Source organism: Oncorhynchus masou, chromosome 2 (genome assembly GCF_036934945.1).
Source record: "Oncorhynchus masou masou isolate Uvic2021 chromosome 2, UVic_Omas_1.1, whole genome shotgun sequence".
NCBI lineage: Eukaryota > Metazoa > Chordata > Actinopteri > Salmoniformes > Salmonidae > Oncorhynchus > Oncorhynchus masou.
Genome location: NC_088213.1, coordinates 39,929,365 through 39,948,438, shown reverse-complemented (window position 1 = coordinate 39,948,438; position 19,074 = coordinate 39,929,365). Strand labels below are relative to the sequence as shown.

At 47.8% G+C, this 19,074-nt stretch overlaps 1 protein-coding gene across 4 annotated transcripts in view; it reads left to right on the top strand.

Annotated features, from left to right (window-relative positions):
- LOC135504769 (zinc finger protein 536-like) overlaps window positions 1–19,074 on the top strand; it is a 210,389-nt gene that overhangs the window by 66,010 nt on the left and 125,305 nt on the right. For all 4 annotated transcript variants that reach the window (XM_064923645.1, XM_064923638.1, XM_064923631.1 and 1 more), the window contains one exon: window positions 2,536–2,664. The gene's annotated coding sequence lies outside the window, so the exon portion shown is untranslated. The remainder of the gene's footprint in view (window positions 1–2,535; window positions 2,665–19,074) is intronic.

Genomic DNA, 19,074 nt, shown 5'->3' with positions numbered 1-19,074 from the left:
GGGAGAAGCTAAGGGCAGGGAGAAAGGGGAGAAAAGAGGGAGAAGCTAAGGGCAGGGAGAAAGGGGAGAAAAGAGGGAGAAGCTAAGGGCAGGGAGAAAGGGGAGAAAAGAGGGAGAAGCTAATGGCTGGGAGAAAGGGGAGAAAAGAGGGAGAAGCTAAGGGCAGGGAGAAAGGGGAGAAAAGAGGGAGAAGCTAAGGGCAGGGAGAAAGGGGAGAAAAGAGGGAGAAGCTAAGGGCAGGGAGAAAGGGGAGAAAAGTGGGAGAAGCTAAGGGCAGGGAGAAAGGGGAGAAAAGAGGGAGAAGCTAATGGCAGGGAGAAAGGGGAGAAAAGTGGGAGAAGCTAAGGGCAGGGAGAAAGGGGAGAAAAGAGGGAGAAGCTAAGGGCAGGGAGAAAGGGGAGAAAAGAGGGAGAAGCTAATGGCAGGGAGAAAGGGGAGAAAAGAGGGAGAAGCTAATGGCAGGGAGAAAGGGGAGAAAAGAGGGAGAAGCTAATGGCAGGGAGAAAGGGGAGAAAAGAGGGAGAAGCTAAGGGCAGGGAGAAAGGGGAGAAAAGAGGGAGAAGCTAATGGCAGGGAGAAAGGGGAGAAAAGAGGGAGAAGCTAAGGGCAGGGAGAAAGGGGAGAAAAGAGGGAGAAGCTAAGGGCAGGGAGAAAGGGGAGAAAAGAGGGAGAAGCGAAGGGCAGGGAGAAAGGGGAGAAAAGAGGGAGAAGCTAATGGCAGGGAGAAAGGGGAGAAAAGAGGGAGAAGCTAAGGGCAGGGAGAAAGGGGAGAAAAGAGGGAGAAGCTAATGGCAGGGAGAAAGGGGAGAAAAGAGGGAGAAGCTAATGGCAGGGAGAAAGGGGAGAAAAGAGGGAGAAGCTAAGGGCCGGGAGAATTAGAGAGGATTGAGAAGTGTAGATATGAATATCCATAAAGACAGTGTGCTGTAATCCAGGCCTTAATGCTGCATACAGTAACATGTCACAGACATCATTGCTCTCCAAGGGCCATTAAGTGATCCATTTCCACAGTCGCATGGTGATGTCATCCGCACGAGACAGCAGAGGGACAGTGACAGCCAGGCGCTGTCTTTGAGTTTCATCCAGCTCTGACAGCTTCCTGTCAAGACGCCTCTCTCCTTTGAAACACCTATTCTCTCCGTCTCTCGTGTTCAAACTGTTTCTCACTCTGTCTACTCCCCGTTCACACTGCTGTTCTGTGTGCCAGTCCCTGAATCCAGTTTATATTGTACACTGGGCGTAGTAACAGAGTAAAAGGTTTGGATGCAATTCACATATAGGTCAATTAAATGCACCAACATCTGCTCTCTCCTAACCATTTGCATATAGTATTCATATGTTAATGATGTCCCTTGTTTTTTGTGTTTGTGTGTGTTTTTTCTCTCTTTTTTTGCAATTCCTCCCCTCCTCCCCATCTCTTTGTAAAAAAAAAAAGCTTCATGCTTCCTAAAACCAGATACAGCCATCTTGTTTTTACTTCCCCTCTCACTAACGCTTCAAGGAAAGAGTTTCTTGAGCAGACAAGTGCCGGGGTTGTTCTGTTGCCATGCCCCTGATTTCAAAAATAAGAAGCCTTTTTCTGTAGTGGGAAGGCCTCCCTTTTCCAAAGCAGCTTAATGCCTTATAAATCAATGATGACACAGATGGACCAGCGATAATCTATTTAGAATGCCTCACAGCAAATATTGTCGTACAGATGATTAGAGATTGAGCTATTTTAACTCACCCCCTTAAAAAAAAAAAAAACTATCTTCTGCTCATTTTAATACTTTGAATTATATGGGGGCTTCACAAGTTTGGTTCTTTGAAATAAATCTCAAACATTAGAAAAGGGGTCTAATGTGTGAACGTCTGAAGTCTGCCTTCTCTTTGTGCCGTTATGGGTGGGGATAAAGGAACAAAGAGCATATGAAGAGCGTAGTGGTCTGTTGCCAAAACCATAATGACAACGCATGTTTCTTTAACCAGAAAAGGGGGGGTCCTTTAATGGAATTGTGTCTGAGGGTGTAAATGGCGAAGCTAGAGGCCTCAGTCTCTTTTATGGTTGATGGCTCCCGATTTAGCGTGAGGAGGAGGAGGAGTGAGAAAATGAAGTGGAGGTTGTCAGATGTGGCAGCTGCTTGGAATCCTGATAAATATAAGCCCTTATTGATCGGATGAAAATGAAAGATCCCAGAGTGCCGTGCAGTATTTAGCATCTTGTCTGCCGCGCATCAGCGATGGCCTTGCCTTGGAGGGATAGATTTTCAGCCCGCTGCAAGGCACGGCTTTGATTTCATCTTTAACCTTTTTCGGCTGCATTTCCTTGACCTCTGCGCATCGCTGCCTTTCAGTGAATTTGTTACATTTCACTTGACATCATCTCTCTCTCTCCCTCTCTCCCTCTCTCCCTGTCCCTCTCTCCCTCTCTCCCTGTCCCTCTCTCTCTCTCTCTCTCTCTCTCTCCCTGTCCCCCTCTCTCTCTCTCTCTCTCTCTCTCTCTCTCTCTCTCTCTCTCTCTCCCTCTCTTTCCCACTCCCTTTCTCTCTCTGACAGGAAAGAGACACATCCTTCTAGGTCGGTCGTCATTGCTGTGTGCTGTAGTGACTCAGTGGCAGTGATCTGCCTGGGTCTCCTCGAACCTGACAGACAGGCTCCAGACCAGTATGCAGTTAGTGTGTTAAGGTATGCTCCCCCCCCCCCACACACACACACCTTCTGTCACACACTCTCTACTTTGCCACCATAGGTTTCTGCTAATGCTTGTAACTTTGTTACAATCGAGATTGTGATAATCTACCATAATCACCAGCCATCTAAAAACACACTGAACGTCACTCAGTTACCCCATTAAAACATGCCTGTTCCAAATCTCCCCTCTCCCCTTGTGCCACCTCTCCGTTGTCACTATACTTCCACTTCATGACTACCCACCTTATTTATTTTTCATTTATAAGAGCCAGCTAGCAATATAACATGGAGAATGTGGGACGAATCATGAACAATTTATGTTTTGGCATTAGTGTAATTGAATTCTCCTCGTATATCACAGGGAGACGTTTCAGGCTTGAATTAAACGAGAGGTACGGATCCATGAAAATAAGGCTCCCTACCTTGTCTTTTGAACAACGCTCCCTTTCTCTTTTAGATGGATGATAAATCCCCTGTGAGGGAGCCTGCAACAGCTGTTGGCAGACAGGCTAGATATGAGAATAGCAGCATAGGATGAGCGAGCATTAAAAATTAATACGCTATTTAGCCTAGGTGTATTTTAGGTATTTGACATTTTCATGTCCGGGACAGACTCAATTTATTCATAGTGCAGAAAAAAGGAAGAGAAAAAAAAGAAGAGAAATGGTGAGAATGAAGCGTAAGTGAAGGCCATTCTGTTTTTATGGTCACTCATTCCCTACAGTAGTGATCCGTGTGAAGGCTTAAAGCTCACCGTCTGAGTCTATGGAGGAGACTAAAGCTCGTTATGGCTGGAGTAATAATTAGCACACTGCAGAAAGGAAGTGATTTGCCTCTTAAAGCTCTCCAATATCAAATTTTTTTTGGTGATGCCTTTTCTTTGCTTCCCTTTTCATTCTCTCTTTACACTGACTGGGACAGCTACACGCACACAAAAAAATAAGCAGGGACATTGGGTAGTGTTCTTTAAAAAAAAAGTTTGTAGGATATCTAGCTAGGCCCAGGCCCCAGACAGTGAAAGTGGAAATCCCAGACCTCATAGTGATTAATTACTAATGCTCCTCTCGAACATCTCCCATATCCCTCACGATCTAATCGCACTGAAATCTAAGACATGTCCTGTAAGGAAGGATCTGACTATAAGAGCCACCTCACTCAACCACCCTCCCTCCATCTACGTCCCTCTCCCTTCCGCTGTCTGACTCGCACTCTTTCCCTTTCCGTCACTTCTCTCTCTGTCTGTGTCACTCGCTTCTTCCTTCTGCTCCACACACTATTCTGCATGTATCCTTTGACTCTGTCTCTCCATATGTTTCTCTTATTGTCTCTTCTGTACCCCCCCCCCCCTCCTCTCTCTCTTTCTTTCATTTTCTCACGCTTCCAATCGTCATATATACACTGTTATTACCCTGGGGAATATTTAGCAGTAACATGTTAAACACCGCATACCACCCTCTGGTCTTGACTCCGAACACAAACCTGGAAGGCACAAACTGGAGAAGCATGTGTAAGTACACCGTGCAAATGATCACCAGGATAAACATAAAGTTTTTATTTAGCAGTCTAAACCTATTACGGGATCGCTAAATCTCAAGCCTGGGATGATTTTTGGAGAGATCTCTCCCGACTACAGGTAGAAATGGGGATCGAAAGCCATTCAACATTTAAAGGAGATGGAGGCACGTTGGAAGCAACAGTCTCAACAACGTCCTTCGTTTTCAGATGTCATTGATTTCACATTGCCGGAGTTGAATGCTACTAGTGCTTGAGACAAGGGCCCGCGTTACCTGCGGCTTGCTCGCGATACACTCATAGAAAATGCTAAGCGTTCGAAAGCTGTCAATAGAAAATATCCTCAAGCCCTTCAGTCTCTCGGGAAAAAAGAAAAAATGACACAGAAACATTTCCAATGTGTAATCAGTGACATAAATGCGCAGGATTGAGTGATCATTTTTAGCCTAGCCTAGTGTTTTCGTGACGGGAACGTGGAGTTCTTGCCGGACTGTGACAGTACGACATATGCAGATAGTTGGCCTCCCTGAGTCTATAGGGGTTTACCAGGGAGCTGCTTCTCTGTGGCGCGAGGTTTTCAGTGTCAGAGCCAATGTGCCTTTGAGGCCGTATCCTAGCAGATTAGCGTCTCTCCTTATCATTCAGATCAAGCCCGGCTCCCTTTGAAAACATATTGTACACATCTACCCCTCCCCTCCCTGCCGTCGTCCATGACAACAATCTGTAGGCGTGATGTCTGTCTCAGAGGAGCAGTGGGAGCCCTTGACAGATAGCAGGTCTGGCGCTGGAGTCAAAAGCAGGCACGTCCGTCCTCCTCCCTACCCGGTGCAGGGGAGAGAGAGAGAGACTGTCAGGCGACAGAGGGGACCGAAGTGGGCTGGGCTGGGGGGCCTGGAGCCCAACACTCAAGCCCTTCATCATCCTCCTATGATAGCAGGGGTAATTGATATATGGGCACAGCCGTCTCTTCCCCTTCGCGTGTTAAGGTCGACTTATCTACATTTCACCCCCGATTTCTCCACTTCCATTATATTTCCTAGATATTGACTGACTGCTGAGGGTGGTGTGTGAAATGAAACCCAGAGAAAAAGAAGAGAAAAGTGCTTTTATTCCGGCGCCTAACCCCGCCTGTTATCAAAGTAACTTTGAGCTTATTAGCGACAAAGGGCCCCCCCCCCCCCCTTCCTGCTTTGTAAGGCCGTGTACGCCAGCGCTTCCTGAATTAAACTGCTGGCTTCCTGTTCTTTTATATGCATGGCCACATCTGGGGAGCCTGCTCACAGCCCTGCTGCCTAATAACAATCACCTTCCCTTTCAGTCCCCACTGATTGTTTCTAATTCACTCTGACAGATAGTGGCTGACAAGCCGCCCGCGCCTCCCTCCCTCCGTGACCCCGGATCACTCACCGCACTTATAAGGCCTGTCATTTTTAATATTTGATTTCAGTTTTAAGTTATGTGTTTTACCCAGATGATGAAATCAGTGTTTAACTGAACACAAAATGGATCTCCCCTCTCCCTTTTCATCTTCAATCTCTCCCTTGCCTGCCCTCTTTGCCTTTTCTCTCTCTCCTTCTCTCCTCTGTTTATGGAGATTGGCGGCGAGGAGGATATGAGAGATAATATAGGCACACAGACACAGAAACAGCCACAGACGGACTCACAAAGACACAAAACTCACAGACACACGGACACACGGCATTTTACGTTATGATCTGCCAGTGGGTATTGTACATTTTCTCGGTATCTAGAAGTCCAGCGACAGGACTTGATGCGTGGCCATTGACAAATATCCAATGTTGTATATGTCCTCAGGCCTGCAAGTTACTTAGTTTCCGACATTCTTTGCTTTCCATTGATTGCCAATAAAGGTGTTTAGACATGAGTAAAATGCATATCAGGTGGACTGATCACTAAATGAACGGATAGATTCATCGACAGGTAGATGGATGACATTTTGCAGGGCAATCCATGCAGTCCGTCAATAAAAAACACAATTTAGAGTTAAATGAAAATAAGCAATTACTTAGTTAGCCGGTTCAATAGTTTGCTACCCACATACTTCACAGAGCTTTATATATATATATATATATATATATATAGAGAGAGAAAGGAGGACAAGAATGAGAAGACCAGAGAAAAAGAGAGCTCGAGAGATCCATTGCGACCTTGTGCCTACTACACCCACCCACTACACCCACCGTCTCAAATAGACACATCCACCGTCTCAAATAGACACATCCACCGTCTCAAATAGACACATCCACCGTCTCAAATAGACCCATCCACCATCTTATCAACACGTTGACTGTGTCTTCCCCTCACAACAACAAGACAACATCTCCAAAACTCATCCAGGCAACCAACTTATAAACACTCTGCACCCCTATCACCCCGACGTACCCAGACACCATCTCCAAAACCAACCCACTTCATACCGCCAAGGCATTGTGTCATTCCGGGACACGACGGTGCCTTGGGCATGCCCGATTCCATTTTTTTTTTCTCCCAATGACAAAAACAGAACTAATTGGAGTACCACTGCATGTTTTCACTAAAGGCACAATTTAATTACATTTGAGCTGGGAATGAGTATTTTGGGAACGTCATATGTTCGTTCAACAAATGGAGCGAACGAAAGGCAATATTTGTTTTGCTTTGATTAGCAAACCGGCAGGGTAATTTGTTAAGAAAGGGACTGAAAATCTCTGTTTAACCCCCTTCCCCCAGAACAGACTCTCACCCCCCACACCCGTTCCCGACACTGTCCCTACAATGTGGAATCAGCCCCCCCCCCCCCCTTCCTTAAGCCGTTTATGCCCTATCTTAAATGTTAATGAACTTTTGCCCCCAGCATTTGACTTTGGACCGCTGTCTCCAGTCTCCAGTCCCTAATCTCTGTCCTTTTGTGGCATTGTTGATAAATACTTTATTCATCATGTAAAGAGTATTGTTTTCACCAAGGTTGTATTAATAAACATGAACGAATGTATTTTTCTTTGCCAAAACGTGATTAATGCACACCAGCCTGTGTATTGCACACTCTAGCTCTCACTCCCCCCCCAAAAAAAATGACCCATCAACATAAAATATTTATGGCATAATATTAATGGTTTTGTAAAGAAAATAACAAGTTATTAATCCTCTGATTAACAACTGATTAACCTTTTTATTAAACACGTGATCCGTGCATCGTCGATTCAGGATATGTCGCCTGAGTGTGCTGCAGAATAATTATTTTTGTGTCTTTTCTAATTGCAAAAATCGCATGGCTGAACTGTTGTTGTTTTTTTTTACACATGCACACACACTTACACTTGCTCACACAATGTGAGATATGCAGTCCAAGTGCCGAAATACAAAAACATTGGCAAAATTCTATTGCATGAAGTCGAAAGCGACTAAATATAGCAGCAGCTCTTTAAAACAATGGGGTTTAATTCACATATCCGTTTATTCCACAGTTATTGGCTGTGGGACAGTACAGAGAAAACACTGTGCTGAAGGACAAACGCTTTCCTTTTCTCTTTTTTTGTGTGTGTGTTTGCTCATCTCTATGCTATTGTGTGTATTTTTAGTCCCCCATCTCAGTCCGCTAAAACACAATTATGTTATGTTTTGAGACATGCCAAGAGTGACTTCACTGTGCGGCCTAGAAGGGGAAAAAACAGCGTTTCTTTGGGGCCATGATCTACCGGTTGCTGATGCAAGTAGGGCTTTTTGCAGTGGATATTCACTTGGGGAAGTTTTTTAGGGATTGGCTTGTTAGGAAAACAGACATTACCATAGCAGTCCAAAGAGAAGTACTAAGAACTACCAACTCTAGTCTGTTTCTCATAGGATATTTACAGGGCTTTTCTGAAGTAGTTCTCTGTCGTGTGCATATGAAGTAGGTAGGTAAATAACGAGAGGATAGACATGGTTATTATTATCTTTATTTCCCTAATGATAAAAAACAACAACGAATTCTATAGTCTTCGTGAGAAGGCTTTGGCTTAGTGCTCGGGCCTCGGGCGCAACTCAGGGACAGTCTACAGTCCTGGGTCCTGGGCCACCTCTTTTCTATTAATTTATATCTTTGTTTAAGCATGCTTTTTTTCTTTATTCATACACCCCTGCCTTTCAATCGGGCCTTTTTCTTTAGCAGGCAGAATCCATCAAAGCCCAATGTGTTGTGAAAAGGCAACAACAATAGGCCTCTTTGTGGAAAGATGTGTGAGGGGGACAAGTGTGTTGGGGACACTTGTTTTTGTTTTTTATGGCCTGGTCTTATGATGGATTGGTGCTTGTTCGGCAGGGTGTCTTTGTTCGTTTCCTTTTTCCTCAAATACCAATGGAAGATTTCACCTTCAGCGACTTTCCCTTTAACCCCCGATCTCACTTTGGACTTGCTCTCTTTCTGCTCTCCTTCTATCTCTCTCTTTAATTTGCCTGTCTCTAGTCTCTAGTCCCTCTCTCTCTCTCTCTCTCTCTCTCTCTCTCTCTCTCTCTCTCTCTCTCTCTCTCTCTCTCTCTCTCTCTCTCTCACACTAGCCTCTATCTGTGTCTTTCTGTCTTCCTGTCTTTCTGTCTGTCTGTCTGTCTGTCTGTCTGTCTGTCTGTCTGTCTGTCTGTCTGTCTGTCTCTGTCTGTCTGTCTATCTCTCTCTTTCTCTCTCTGTTCTCTCTCTCTCTCTCTGTTCTTTCTCTCTCTCTCTCTCTCTCTCCCCACACACAAACTGGCCGCCCTGGGATTCCTCGCAGTCAGTCACACACCCCTCTAAAAACAATTATCTTTGAACTTGCTTTTAGTGCTGTTTGTCCTAATTACAGATCATTTTCTCTGTCAGATTTCTACTTTTATTGCAGTTTTGCCCTGAATGTTGATCCTATTGAGGTTCAACCTTATTTTACTCCCTGGAACACCCCTAAGACCTGGATTCATCACATATCCCCCTAGGACTCCTCTCTCTTTCTCCCTATTCAAATTCATTTTTTTTTTCTCATCATTTAAATTATTTTTTTTTTTTTTAAGATTTCATTTTTTTGTAGTATTATCCAAATGAATTAGTGGGATCCCAAAATACACAGAAGGACGTATGGTTTGTCCCAATTTCTGTGTTACGGTTCACATTTTGGGCTTTTTGGGGCTTTTTCGCTGAGGTACATCTCTGTAAGACATTGGACTGAGTAACTTCAGTGCCACTTGGGATTCACTATGTATATATAGATCGGTGGTACGGAGGTGGACTTTGTAGTAATTAAAGACGAGTCAAGGTGGTTAATTCCTTCCCGTGCGTCGTTCTGTTAACTATTTATGAGACGGTCTCGACTGAAAACGCACACACACTGTGCACGCGTGCACCTAAGCTTCTTAAGGATGCTTGTCACCATGCAGACACCACACAACATGCGCTGCAGTGAGAGGTTTAGATACGGTGCAGGGCTTTTTGAATTAGAACTGGATTGTGTGGCAGATATGTTCATGGGCCGGGTCAATGACCGTCTATGGGATTAGTATCATAAAATGGATCCAGCCACAATTTATTTTTTTGAACCTTTTATTTAACTAAATAAAGAACAAATTATTATTTACAATGACGGGGCCTCGGGAACAGTGGGTTTAACTGTCTTGTTCAGGGGCAGAACGACAGCTCAGGGATTTGATCTAGCAACCTTTCGGTTACTGGCCCAACACTCTAACCATTTGGCTACCTGCCGCCCCAATGAGTGTGAGAAGTCCTTTGCCTGCCCTACCTGAGGGAAAGACTGCGACATTACAATGCTGGAATCTGACTGTCCCAAATGCCGGTGCGTGATGCAACCACTCACAATCTGTTCAGGAGGAATCATGTCATCATTCATCATAGTGACAGCACTATAGCACATTTCCTGTACTCGACTTAAGCAATCAGTGGCACTCCTCTGTTGCATGTTTAGGCAGTTGTTGTCCTGACTGTCTAATCACACAGGATGTCTGGGTTTGTTTGGCCTTGGACATTATACTTGAGCTTTTCTCCTCCAATGAGAATACAGCAATTAAATGATGTCTACTTTGCATTAATTTGATACAGTATATGGATCCTAAAGACACACTTTTTGCGATTTTTGCTGACCATTAGAATTAACTTGAAAAACAAATGATTTCCTCCCACGCGCTCTTACTCGACTGTTCAGTCCCGTCTTGTTGTGTTCCATCTTGTTTCTTAACAAAAGGCAGAGGAGAAGCTCTTTACGTGCGTTCGGTGAGTGAGCGATGGCAGTTTTTTTTGAAGTACCTCCTCAACGCGACACACACTAGAGAGATGTTCATTTATTCAGGGCACAGTGTGCGATGGAGAGGCAGCACTCTCCTCTCCTCCCTCTCCAGTGGCCCGCCTGCCCGGACGCCTGGCCCACGGTGGCCTGAACTTCCACACCGATTGATGGCCCCGTGTAGACCCCCAGCTCCTCCAAACTCCCATAATGCTCAGGGAGCGCATCTTCACACACACACACACACACACACACACACACACACACACACACACACACACACACACACACACACACACACACATACACACACAGGGCCTAATTGAATTACATCCCCTTCAGCTCTGGGGTCCTCCACTGAAGGAAAGAGATGGTCTGTTTCACTGAGACCGAGCTACGGAGTCCTAGTTCTCCCAATGCCTATCATCCACGTTAGATGTGTCACCAAGACAAATGGAGACATAAGGCAGGCGGGCAAAGAGATCCGCCACAGTGACTTTGGCAGTGGTTTGCGACTGTTCCAGAGAGTTTCCTCTTGCACTGCCACTGTGCTCCTCATCACAGAGAGCGCCGCTGACAGCCAGTGAGCGCCGCTTTGTTTGTGTAGTCGTCTGCTCTCTTTAATGAGCCATTTATTGTGTGTTTTGTATTCGTCGTGTTTGTATCGTCTTTTCGCTGGTTAAGTTTCGGAAAGAGAGGCCCTGTCTTGCCGGACTCCTTTGGAAAGTCCTCGAACCGCCCCGAGAGTGACTCGGGCTGCGTGTTTTGGAGCACGCCAAGTTTCGACGCTCCGTCGCTCTTAGCCGTTTCCCAAATCAAAGCATCAGAGCTGCAGTCAAACTCTCCTCCTCCTCCTCTTCGTCTCGTCTCACCGTGTGCCTGAAGCGGCTCTCTCTGCAGCAGGAGAAAGTCAGGGCGGCGGGTAGGAGCGGGACGGGGGGGGCGAATGTAGCAGACTGTGACACGTACCTGTCAGCAGGTACTCCAAATAATTGGGAAATTACTACCGCGGGATAGGAGGAATCTCTCTTTTCTTTCTGTTTGATGAATATTTGAAGTCGTAGAACAACGCCGCGCGTTTGGCTCGGCGAGTCGGGCTATCACGCGCATCGAGCAAGAGGAGCAGCTGACGCACGGCGAACAGGAGGGATCCTACTGTACTGCTTGGTGTAGACAGACACTGAACAGAGAGCACGGGGAGCACGGCGTGGAGACCGTCCTCGTAGTCGAAGCAGGTCTGAACTAACAAGTGGCATAAACGTATACATTGAGACAGTGCTCAACTAAGTGACATATGCTCTCTGTTACTGGCTGACACTGACACGCCCACACACTACATTGACATACTCACTCTCACACACTACGCTGACATACTCACTCTCACACACTACGCTGACATACTCACTCTCACACACTACGCTGACATACTCACGCCCACACACTACGCTGACATACTCACGCCCACACACTACGCTGACATACTCACGCCCACACACTACGCTGACATACTCACTCTCACACACTACGCTGACATACTCACTCTCACACACTACGCTGACATACTCACGTCCACACACTACGCTGACATACTCACGCCCACACACTACGCTGACATACTCACGCCCACACACTACGCTGACATACTCACTCTCACACACTACGCTGACATACTCACTCTCACACACTACGCTGACATACTCACGCCCACACACTACGCTGACATACTCACGCCCACACACTACGCTGACATACTCACGCCCACACACTACGCTGACATACTCACTCTCACACACTACGCTGACATACTCACGCCCACACACTACGCCACTCTCACACACTACGCTGACATACTCACTCTCACACACTACGCTGACATACTCACTCTCACACATTACGCTGACATACTCACTCTCACACACTACGCTGACATACTCACTCTCACACACTACGCTGACATACTCACTCTCACACACTACGCTGACATACTCACTCTCACACACTTGGAAGCTAAACCCTTCCCCCCCCCCATTTTGAATGGATACCATAGAAAGTTCACTTACTCTGTGGACAAATGTGTTTTAACTTTGGGGAATCTTCACCCCCTGCCAATTCGATGGGAGCAATTGGGCTCATCGTTTGTCTGTTAATGAAACATCTTCACGTTGCTCCTTCGTCGGCCTCAAACTCACTTTATGCCACAGTCAATTAAAGCCCTTAGGGCCGCTCTGTGCATAAAAAGATATAGAACGGGTTTGACATTTCAGCTCGCTCGTTTTCGGCACACCCATAGAACACTTTGCTTTGAGCTGTATACAAACCACAGAGAAAGGAACCATTAGGACATCTAAAGGCCGTGCCACGACACCAGTATGAGGTGGAGAAACATTAACCCCAAGCAAGGAACAGTGTCCAAGGGAATGTGTCCTATGTAAAGTAGCCATATCTGAGTTGGTGACTTATAATGGCAGGTTTTGGGATTATCTGAGGCAAGTGCGAGCTGGGGACATTGGATGCTCTTGGTCAAAAGACACAGAATGGACTAGATTGAGTTTGTGGCACTAAAAAACTGTGACTGGGCTTGAGGACCTTGGTCCATATCGCCCGAATAAACTGGTTGTGCTGGGCGTTGATGCAGTCATGCCTTAGATATGGCCAGAAGTGTAATGAAGTGTATGGGGCACATCTTCGATTCTTACCCCACAAAGCAAGGCCTCCTTCAGGGCTGACTGGACTTAGTGTGGCCCACAGGCCTGTAGTTGAGCCCATGTTTCAGTGGTGTGAAACAGCTTGACATGTGAGACACTTCCCCAGAGTATGAGGCGATTTACCTGCCTTTTACCCTGTCTGCCATGGCGAGGCTGAGTCAATGAAGGCCATGTCTGGCCAGTGGACCTCATTGGTAGTAGCCACTGTTGTGCGCATTCTATGGTATTCTCTTATCCCCGTCACGATCCAAATCAAATTTGATTTTCTATAGCGTTCCATGCGACATGTCCATCTCAGATTGCGTTTCGGAGAAGAATGGGATTGTTTTGTTTGCGGAGACGTTCATGGTGGTACATGTTTCCTCGTGTAGGTTGTATCAATAGGTCCAGTGTATTAGATGTCTGAACTCTGTTTGGTATGCTCAACAACCAGTAACCTGAACAACAGATCTCCGTTGCATTGTTTCCTATTACTCTATGGGGACTGTGTCCGGCCTGCATATAAACAGGGGTGTTTTATATAGTTGTTTTTCACTAGCGACATCTTTGGGTAGATGTTCAAGAAATCGTCCCCCAATTGTGATGTGTTCATCTCAGCTGAGGATTTATGCGGAGACGCTTAAAAACGTAGATCTCGCACGGACCGACGGAGAATCTATTATTCACGAAAGCTAATGCATTGTTTCTGTTGCTTTATATAATCCCCCCCCCCCTTTCCCCCCCACCAGCATTTTCTCCAGCAGGTTGGCAGTAAAATCTGTATTGAAATTAGAAGTTTGAAAGACAAACCACTAGCTCCTTATATGTGTAAACTGCGTTAAATCACACATTGAGCTTACAGAACAGAGCTTCAAATGTTAAATGGGGGTTGAAGTCTGCCTGAACTAATTTGTAGGGCTTTGCACCATGTTGACATTTAAATGGGATAAGAATAGAAAACTGTATGCCGACCTATTTTGAAGATGCTTTCGGAATACATTCACATCAGCGCCGGTCTATAATTAATAAAAATAGACAGGCTTTCTTGCTCCAGATTTGATTGTAATACAACCTTATAAACACTACAGGGATGGGGGGTGGGGAAGAACGGAGATGGGGGCAGGAATTAAGAGGGAAGTGGATTGCACACACCTGGTTTTGCAGGAGATTGCGTTGGCTGGCTGCTGTGCTATCACATTACTGTGATCCAGCCCCTGTGTTTGTGAGAGAATTGAGGAGAGGGACCGGCAAAATCAGCATGCAAATAACGGCACATTGTTAACTTAATCAGATGCAGGAGGAAAAACTATGGAGAGGGAGGGAGAACGGGAGAGGATGGAGGGTAGGAAGGAGGGATGTCGAGGAGGGAGAGAGAGAGAACGGGAGAGGATGGAGGGTAGGAAGGAGGGATGTCGGAGGGAGAGAGGGAGAACGGGAGAGGATGGAGGGTAGGAAGGAGGGATGTCGGAGGGAGAGAGGGAGAACGGGGGAGAGGACGGAGGGTAGGAAGGAGGGATGTCGAGGAGGGAGAGAGGGAGAACGGGAGAGGATGGAGGGTAGGAAGGAGGGATGTCGGAGGGAGAGAGGGAGAACGGGAGAGGACGGAGGGTAGGAAGGAGGGATGTCGAGGAGGGAGAGAGGGAGAACGGGAGAGGACGGAGGGTAGGAAGGAGGGATGTCGGAGGGAGAACGGGAGAGGACGGAGGGTAGGAAGAAGGGATGTCGAGGAGGGAGAGAGGGAGAACGGGAGAGGATGGAGGGTAGGAAGGAGGGATGTCGGAGGGAGAGAGGGAGAACGGGAGAGGATGGAGGGTAGGAAGGAGGGATGTTGAGGAGGGAGAGAGGGAGAACGGGAGAGGATGGAGGGTAGGAAGGAGGGATGTTGAGGAGGGAGAGAGGGAGAACGGGAGAGGACGGAGGGTAGGAAGGAGGGATGTTGAGGAGGGAGAGAGGGAGAACGGGAGAGGATGAGAGTAGGAAGGAGGGATGTCGGAGGGAGAGAGGGAGAACGGGAGAGGACGGAGGGTAGGAAGGAGGGATGTTGGAGGGAGAGAGGGAGAACGGGAGAGGACGGAGGGTAGGAAGGAGGGAGGGAGAACGGGAGTGGATGGAGGGTAGGAAGGAGGGATGTAGAGGAGGGAGAGAGGGAGAAAGGCAGAGGATGGAGGGTAGGAAGGAGGGATGTAGAGGAGGAAGAGAGGGAGAACCGGAGAGGATGGAGGGTAGGAAGGAGGGATGTCAGAGGGAGAGATGGAGAACTGGAGAGGATGGAGGGTAGGAAGGAGGGATGTAGAGGAGGGAGAGAGGGAGAACGGGAGAGGATGGAGGGTAGGAAGGAGGGATGTCGGAGGGAGAGAGGGAGAACGGGAGAGGATGGAGGGTAGGAAGGAGGGATGTCGAGGAGGGAGAGCGGGAGAACGGTAGAGGACGGAGGGTAGGAAGGAGGGATGTCGAGGAGGGAGAGAGGGAGAACGGGAGAGGACGGGGGGTAGGAAGGAGGGATGTCGAGGAGGGAGAGAGGGAGAATGGGAGAGGACGGAGGGTAGGAAGGAGGGATGTAGAGGAGGGAGAGAGGGAAAACGGGAGAGGACGGAGGGTAGGAAGGAGGGATGTAGAGGAGGGAGGGAGGGAGAACGGGAGAGGACAGAGGGTAGGAAGGAGGGATGTAGAGGAGCTAGAGGGAGAACGGGAGAGGATGGAGGGTAGGAAGGAGGGAGGGAGAACGGGAGAGGATGGAGGGTAGGAAGGAGGGATGTAGAGGAGGGAGAGAGGGAGAACGGCAGAGGATGGAGGGTAGGAAGGAGGGATGTCAGAGGGAGAGATGGAGAACTGGAGAGGATGGAGGGTAGGAAGGAGGGATGTAGAGGAGGGAGAGAGGGAGAACGGGAGAGGATGGAGGGTAGGAAGGAGGGATGTCGGAGGGAGAGAGGGAGAACGGGAGAGGATGGAGGGTAGGAAGGAGGGATGTCGGAGGGAGAGAGGGAGAACGGGAGAGGACAGAGGGTAGGAAGGAGGGATGTTGAGGAGGGAGAGAGGGAGAACGGGAGAGGATGGAGGGTAGGAAGGAGGGATGTCGGAGGGAGAGAGGGAGAACGGGAGAGGACGGAGGGTAAGAAGGAGGGATGTCGAGGAGGGAGAGAGGGAGAACGGGAGAGGACGGAGGGTAGGAAGGAGGGATGTCGAGGAGGGAGAGAGGGAGAACGGGAGAGGACGGAGGGTAGGAAGGAGGGATGTCGAGGAGGGAGAGAGGGAGAACGGGAGAGGACGGGGGGTAGGAAGGAGGGATGTCGAGGAAGGAGAGAGGGAGAACGGGAGAGGACGGAGGGTAGGAAGGAGGGATGTAGAGGAGGGAGAGAGGGAAAACGGGAGAGGACGGAGGGTAGGAAGGAGGGATGTAGAGGAGGGAGGGAGGGAGAACGGGAGAGGACGGAGGGTAGGAAGGAGGGATGTAGAGGAGCTAGAGGGAGAACGGGAGAGGATGGAGGGTAGGAAGGAGGGATGTAGAGGAGGGAGAGAGGGAGAACGGGAGAGGATGGAGGGTGGGAAGGAGGGATGTAGAGGAGGGAGAGAGGGAGAACGGGAGACGATGGAGGGTAGGAAGGAGTGATGTAGAGGAGGGAGAGAGGGAGAACGGGAGAGGATGGAGGGTAGGAAGGAGGGATATAGAGGAGGTGGGTAACATAAATAAGAGTCGGGGCCCTGAGATGGCGGAGGGCAGAGGGGAAGGGATATGTGTATGGGGGTGAGGGGTGAGGGGCCGAGTGGGGGGGAAGGTGGCTCGTTTCAGAAGATGATGCAGCTTCTCCAGAGGTCCTTCAAGTGGCTCAGACAGGCAGTTCAGCGGTGATAGCAGAACGCCGTCCGTGTTGTGAGCCCTGCCGTCACCAGCCCCCACGACAACAGATCACAGCTGTAGGACATGGGCGATTTAATATCCCGCATTATCGAAAGGCTGAGGGTACAGGGAGGGGTGGTGGGGTGTGGCAGGCAGGCTAAACATGGCAGGTGCCCCCATGCTGCTGGTGACTGTCTAGGCTAAGCCATGTGTCACAGTGCCATCCTTAAAGGTTTATTCACTAAAAATACATCCTAGGCTCATCATTTGACCAAAACATGGATGCCCTTTCATATGGCTGCAAGACCATTTTGATTTGTACATCTGGAAATGTCTTTTGAGTGTGTTGAAATGGCACGGTGTACCCTTAAGAGTTCACAGCTGCTACGCGGTCACCACTAGTGGGGATGAAATAGAGAGGTTAACGACCCGTGATGCATCGATCATGCAGCGATGCCTCCTGAATAGAATATGTACAGTCTGCAGCCATGGTAACATAAACAACATATTAGCATCATGGTGGTGGGTGTTAGCGATGACGAGGGTTCCGGAAAACAGAGAATGTGAGTAATGTCACTGATCACCAGCCACACGGCACTGCACCGGGACAAATAAAGAAGAGGCCTTGTGTTGCTTCAAGAGCAAGACATCTCCAGGGAGGGAAGCATTGAATGCACTATACAGAGAGGTCATTTTTCATTCAACATTACCAACCTTTATGAACACACACACACACACACACACACACACACACACACACACACACACACACACACACACACACACACACACACACACACACACACACACACACACACACACACACACACACACACACACACACACACACACACACACACACACACACACACACACACATATGCACACACACACACACACACACACACATATGCACACACACACACACACATACGCACACACACACATATGCACACACACACATATGCACACACACATGCACGCACATGTGCACACACACAGGCACACACACACAAATCCACACGCAGGGAGAAGTTGTGTAAATGCAGACAGGTCAGAGAGAGAGGAGTGTGGAGCGACACAAGTAATCCGTTCCTGGGCCAAACTGGCCCTTCAATACACACATCTCTTATTCACCTCAGTAGAATGAAACATAAAACAGTGTTTTGTAATGTATACTGTCCTTCACCTCTCAGATTTTCTGTAGAGATATGTCTCCTAAATGTTATTTGCAGTAATTAGCTATTATCTTTAGCAACCTCACCAAAAGGAAGCTGCTGCTCTGGGTTGGGTGTTTCATAGAGGAGAACAGGATAAGAGGTTTTTGTAGTGGAGTTCAGAGAGAGGCCTGTTTTGAAGTTTGACCAACATTGCCTTATTCTCCTCATCATAAGAGTCTCCTCTTAGTGAAGCGTTGGCATGTAGGCAAACACTTCTGTCTGGCCCACAAAATGGTTGCACTCGCTCTCTCTTCCCCCTTCTTCCCCTCTTTCCCTCTCCCTCCCTTCCTCTCTCACTTTGTCTCTGATTCTAAGAAGAGTCGCCCCACTGTTTCAGATGAAGTGAGATAAATACACGTCCCCTGATGTCCCGAAGGCTCCCCACCCTCCCTCCTGAGAGCACACCCTCCTAACGCACTTCCTCTGCCACAATTAGTCCATAATAAATACACTTTACTCTTAATGCCCATAATGTGCCCTGCTCTCTGAATCTCCCTCTCTTCCTCTCTTGTCTTTTTTTCCCCTTTCTTATTAAGCCACATTAAAGACGTGACTTTGGGTCACACGAGAGGGAGAGAGAGAATATTCTGAATTATTCTCACAGCTGCAAACAATAGCGGCAAAGAAAATGCAGATATTGTAACGTATGCAACGAATCGAGAGCATTTGCAGTCAAGTCTCACTTCCTGATGGCTTTGATAAGATTAGTTGCTTTCTTAAACAGGATGTGTGCTGCTTTTAAAAAACTGCTCTATGGACATACCGAGTACAAGTTGCGTAACGGTCTGCCTTGACAGAGTGCCTGCAAGACTTGAACGATTCCTTCACATGATGTCTCTCCAGATTAGCTTGAGATAGTTCATCAAAGTGATGGAATAAAGGAGATTTAGCATTGTCAGATTAAAAAGACATGCAGTGGT